This window comes from Mus caroli, chromosome 6 (assembly GCF_900094665.2).
Source record: "Mus caroli chromosome 6, CAROLI_EIJ_v1.1, whole genome shotgun sequence".
Lineage (NCBI taxonomy): Eukaryota > Metazoa > Chordata > Mammalia > Rodentia > Muridae > Mus > Mus caroli.
The window spans coordinates 54,607,904-54,614,254 of record NC_034575.1 but is presented as its reverse complement, the minus strand read 5'-3'; the positions used below and the strand labels follow the sequence as shown (position 1 = coordinate 54,614,254).

The following is a 6,351-nucleotide window of genomic DNA, read 5'->3' as shown; positions in this document are numbered from 1 at the left end:
CAAAATATACCCTCTTCTCAGCATCTCATGGTACCTTCTCCAAAACTGTCCATAAAATTGGTTACAAAACAGGCCTCAACAGGTACAAGAAGATTGAAATCATCAAATGATTCCTATCAGATCACCACTGACTAAGGCTGATAGTCATTAACAGCATAAATAATAGAAAGCCCACATACATGTGGAAGCTGAACAACACTTTACTCAATGATAACTTGGCCAAGGAAGAAATAAAGAAAGAAACTAAAGACGTTTTAGAGTTTAATGAAAATGGAGCCACAACATACCCAAATGAAAACATTTCTAAGAGGAAAACTCATAGCTCTGAGTGCTGCCAAAAAGAAACTAGAGAGAACATACACTAGCTGCTTGAAAGAACACCTAAAAGCTCTAGAGCAAAAGGAAACAAATTCACCCAAGAAGAGTAGACTGCAGGAAAATTTAGGGCTGAAATCAACCAAGTGGAAACAAAAAGAACTATACAAAGAAACAACCAAACCTGGAGCTGGTTCTTTTAGAAAATTAACAAGATATATAAACCCTTAGGCAGACTAACTAGAGGCCCCAGGGAAAGTATCCTAATTAACAAAATCAGAAATGAAAAGGGAGACATAATAACAGATTCTGGGTTAATCCAAAAAATCATCAGATCCTACTACAAAAGGCTATACTCAAGGAAACTGGAAAATCTGGATAAAAATGGACAATTTTATAGAGAGATACCAAGTACCAAAGTTAAATCAGGATCAGAATAATGATCTAAACAGCCCCATATCCCCTAAAGAATTAGAAGTAGTCATTAATAGCCTCTCAATCAAATAAGTCCAGGACCAGATGGGTTTAGTGCAGAGTTCTATCACACCTTCAAAGAAGACCTAATTCCAATTCTGCTCAAACTATTCCACAAAATTGAAACAGAAGAGACTCCACACAATTCATTTTATGAAATCACAATTACTCTGATACCAAAACCACATAAAGATCCAACAAAGACTATTTCAGACAAATTTCCTGTATGAATATTGATACAAAAATACTCAATAAAATTCTAGCATACCGAATCCAAGTACACATCAAAGCAATCATCCATCATGATTGAATAACCTTCATCCCAGGGATGCAGGGAAGGTTTAATATAAGGTAATCCATCAACGTAACTCACTATATAAACAAACTTAAAGACAAAACAAAACAACAACAACAACAAACCCGCATAATCATCTCATTATGTGCTGAGAAAGCATTTGAGAAAATCTAACAGCCATTCATGATAAAAGTCTTGGAATGATCAGAAATTCAAAGCCCATACCTATACATAATAAAAGCAATAAACCCCAAACCAGTAGCCAGCATCAAACTAAATGGAGAGAAACTTGAAACAATCCCACTAAAATCAGGGACTAGACAAGGCTGCCCACTTTCTCCCTATTATTCATTATAGTACTTGAGGTCCTAGCCAGAGCAATCAGATAACAAAAGGAGATCAATGGGATACAAATTTGGAAGGAAGAAGTAAAAATATCACTATTTGTAGATAATAAAACCATATATATAAGTGGCACTAAAAATTACACCAGAGAACTCATAAACCTAATAAACAATTACAGTGAAGTAGCTGAATATAAAATTAACTCAAAGAAATCAGTGGCCTTCCTCTACACAAAGGATACACCAGCTGAGAAAGTAATTAGGGAAACAACACCCTTCACAATAGTCACAAAAAATATAAAATACCTTGGTGTGACTCTACCTAAGGGAGTGAAACAAAGATCTCTATGGTAAGAACTTCAAGTCTCTGAAAAAATAAATCAAAGAAGATCTCAGAAGATAGAAAAATCTCTGATGCTCATGGATTGGCAGGATTAATATTGGAAAAAATGGCTATCTTGCTGAAAGCTATGTATAGATTCAATTCAAGCCCCATTAAATTTCCAACTCAATTCTTAACAGAGTTCGAAAGGGAAATTTGCAAATTTATCTGAAATAACATAAACCTAGGATAGCAATGGTAATGAAAAAAGAACATCTGATGGAATCTCCACTCCTAAACTCATGCTGTACTACAGAGAAATTGTGATAAAAACTGCATTGAACTGATACAGCAGCAGACAGGTAGACAGATGAAAAAAGTTAAAGACCCTAGAAACGAACCCACATACCTATGGTTACTTGGTCTTTGACAAAGGAACATCCAGTGGAAAAAAGACAGCATTTTCAACAAATGGTGCTCGCTCAACTGGTGGAAGAATTCATGTAGAATATTTTAAATTGATCCATTATTATCTCCTTGGACAAAGATCAAGTCTAAGTGAACCAAGGAACTCCTGGTAAAACCAGAGAAACTGAAACATTTAGAGGAGAAAGATTGGAAGAGCATCGAAGATATGGGTACTAGAACAGCAATGACTTGTTCTTTAAGATCAAGAATTGACAAATGGCACCTCACAAAATTGCAAAGCTTCTGTAATGCAAAGAACACTGTCAATAACACAAAGAGACCACCAACAGATTGGGAAAAGTTCTTTACCAATCCTAAATCAGATAGGGGACTGATATCCAATACATAGAAATAACTCAAGAAGCTGGACTCCAGAAAATCAAATAACCCTATTAAAAATGCGGTACAGATCTCAACATTGAATTCTCAACTGAGTAATATGGAATAGCTGAGAAGCACCTGAAAAAAAATATTCAACATCCTTAATCATCAGGGAAATGCAAATCAAAACAAACCTGTGATTCCATCTCACACCAGTCAGATTGGCTAAGATCAAAAAGTCAGGTGACAGATGATACTGGCAAGGATGTGGAGAAAGAGGAACAGTCTTCCATTGCTGCTGGAATTACAAGCTTATACAACCACTCTGGATATCAGTGTCTTGGTTCCTCAGAAAATTGACATATTACTACCTGAAGATACAGCAATACTTGTCCTGGGAATATACGCAGAAGATGCTCCAACTTATAATGTTTCACTATGAGGGACCCAGATATCCCTCAGCAGATGACAGAAAATGTGGTACATTTACACAATGGAGTACAGTGCAGCTATTAAAAAGAATGAATTTATGAAATTCTTAAACAAATGGTTGGATCTGGAAGATATCATCCTAAGTAACGTAACCCAATCACAAAACAACACACAAGGTATACACTCACAGTTCAGTGGATATTAGCTCAGAAGCTCAGAATACCCAAGATACAATTTGCAAAGCACATGAAACTCAAGAAGGAAGACCAAAGTATGGATACTTATATTTTTCTCAGAAGGGAAAATAAAATAACCATGGAAGGATTTACAGAGACATATTTTGGAGCACAGACTGAAGATTGACCATCAGAGTCTGCCCTACCTGGAGACCCATCCCATCAACAACCACCAAACCCAGACACTATTGAGAATGCCAACTAGAGCTTGCTGACAGGAGCCTGATATAACTGTCTCCTTAGGGACTTTGCCACTGTCTGACAAATACAGAAGTGGACGCTCACAGCCATCCTTTGGACTGAGCACAGGGTCCCCAATGAAGGAGCTAGAGAAAGTACTCAAGTTTCTGAAGGGGTTTGCAGCCCCATCAGAGGAAGAACAATATGAATTATCCAGTATCCCCACATCTCCCTGGGACTAAACCACCAATCAAAGGAAACACATGTTGTGACTCCTGGCTCTAGCTGCATATGTAGCATAGGATGGCCTAGTACATCATCAATGGGTGGAGAACAACTAAACATGAAATCAGTTGAGAGATACGTGAATTATTAATCAGTACTTTAAGCCTCCTGGTATTTTTTAATTTTATTTCCTAGTTCAACAAAATTATAACATTTCTATGATGTGCTACATATAACGACAAATCTTTTTGTCAGTAATTTCTCTGTGACTACAAAAAACATTAAGAAAAATTCTACAAAGCAGGGAAACTATCAAGCTCAGTGTGACCACAGCACTCTTCAGAGAAATGTGACATAAATCTCAAATCGGCAGGCAGCCTACTAACTTCAGGCAGAACAGGGAAAATGTCTGCCAGGTGGTGAGTGGTGAGGTTGTATAGATTGTGAGGCTAAAATGCTCACCTAAGCTTCTCAGGGTCTCACCAGTTATAAAGTCAAAAAGATGCCACTCATTATCAACACAGGGCCAATGGGGAAAATGGAAAACCTAGGTATGATCTATCATCATTTTACATGAAAACTAAAAGAAATTTAGTTAGGACTAAAGAAAAATAGGAAAACCTGGATTTGCACCTCAAGTGATTTTAAAATATCAGTCAGGTATGGTGTTGCATACCTTATCTGAGCAGTGGGAGTGGGGAGAGAGGCGGTGGATCTCTGTGAGTTCCAGGCCAGGACAGCCTGGCCTACACAATGAGTTCCTGGACAGCTAGGGGTATGTAGAGACCCTGTCTTTAAAAAAACAAACATAATTTAAACAAGAATTTTAATTGAAGTAGTTTGAGAAAAGCAGCAGCTCTCGTTTTTTTGTTAGATATTTTCTTCATTTATATCTCAAATGCTATCCCCTTTCCTAGTTTGCTCTCTGAAAATCCCCTATATTCTCCCCTGCTCCCCAACCCACCCACTCCCACTTCTTGGCCCTGGCATTCCCCTATACTGGGGCATATAATCTTCGAAAGACCAAGGGTCTCTCCTCCCACTGATGGCAGAGTAGACCATCCTGTGCTACATATGCAGGTAGAGACATGAGCTCAAAGGGTACTGGTGAGTTCATATTGTTGTTCTTCCCATAGAGTTGCAGACCCCTTTAGCTCCTTGGATACTTTCTCTAGCTCCTTCATTAGGGACCCTGTGTTCCATCTAGTAGATGACTGTGAGAGCATCCACTTCTGTATTTGCCAGGCACTGGCATAGCCTCACAGGAGACAGCTATATCAGGGTCCTGTCTGCAAAATCTTGTGGACTTATGCAATAGTCTCTGGGTTTGGTGGTTGTTTATGGGATGGATCCCCGGGTAGGGCAGTCTCAGCTCCAGCTATTTTAATGAAGCTTTATACTATTATAATAAACTANTTAGCTACCTCTGAAATAAAAATTTCTTCTGGACCAAATTTTCACATAAATAAAACACACTTGTCCCAGATGAAAAAACAGATTAAAAATTCAAAGATTTATAAATTAATTATACCATTACCAAAGTAGAAAGTTTAGCCTCCTTCTCTACAAACATAGCACCACAGACACAGTACTGCTTGTGGACGTTGTACATCGTGGTGCGCACTAGGCTCCGCACCACGATGTACAACGTCCACAAGCAGGTGGTTGTATGCTTGATTCTGAGCCCAAACCCAAATAGGATGTTTCTGTTTCTTTTTTTCCATATATATATATATATATATATATATATATATATATATATATATATATATATATATATTCTACCTCAGCATTTCTCTGGAGTAGCTCTCAGATAAATTATTCTATCCAATTCAAGGCTTTGGCCAAACTGACTATTCATCCCCTCATACCAGCCTTTTTTTTTTTTGATTTTTTTGTGACAGCATTTCCTGGCTGTCCTGGAACTCACCCTGTAGCTCTGTAGACCAGGCTTGCCTTGAATTCAGAAATCTACCTGCCTCTGCCTCCCAAGTGCTGGGATTAAAGGTGTGTGCCACCACTGCCTGGCTCACTTATGCCAGTCTTGATATATTCTCCACTCTGTTTTATTCATGCAGTTGGATTCGTACAAATTAGACACAAAAACACACCTGCCAATATACACAGATTTTTCAAAAAATAATACAGGTTTCTCTGCATCTTAGAGCTTGCCATTGACAGAGGAACACTGAGATTGGATCCGGCTGAAACAGGCATATGATTGGAAGTTAAAAGAAACATCGTTCAGGTGTCTCATTCCTCATCTGACGAACATCCCCATGGCTTTTCTGAGACCTTTTCAATTCCTCAAATTCGTCTTGAGTATTCCGCACATTGCACCACTTGGCGACAGGCTCAGGAACCACTTCCCAATCCTCACAAATTTGCTTTAGGATATTCACAAACGGTGACTTCGTGGCAGGGATGTTCCCCTCTATGGAGACCTTCCTGATGCAGGTCCCCTCAGAGCTGGTGGAGGGAGAAGGGCAGAGTCTCTTAGGTGGGGTGGTCATGCCTAGCTCAAGACTGCTCGAGTGGTATGTCAATTTTTCTGAGAAATCTCTTGGACTATTCTCTTCTGCCTAGATAATTGTCTCATCAAATATTTTTTTAACCAATCAGAGGTGACTGAAAACACTTTTTGTATAGCAGAGAGACCAGAGATAGTTGACAGTGCCATCATCCATATTGCAACCAGATATCTGGACATTAAAATCTGCTTCTATATACACAGTGCCA

General features: G+C 38.6%; 1 pseudogene; it reads right to left on the bottom strand.

The window, feature by feature from the left end:
- Positions 1–5,392: 5,392 nt before the first annotated feature.
- On the bottom strand, positions 5,393–6,125 carry LOC110297065 (annotated as a pseudogene).
- Positions 6,126–6,351: the final 226 nt, after the last annotated feature.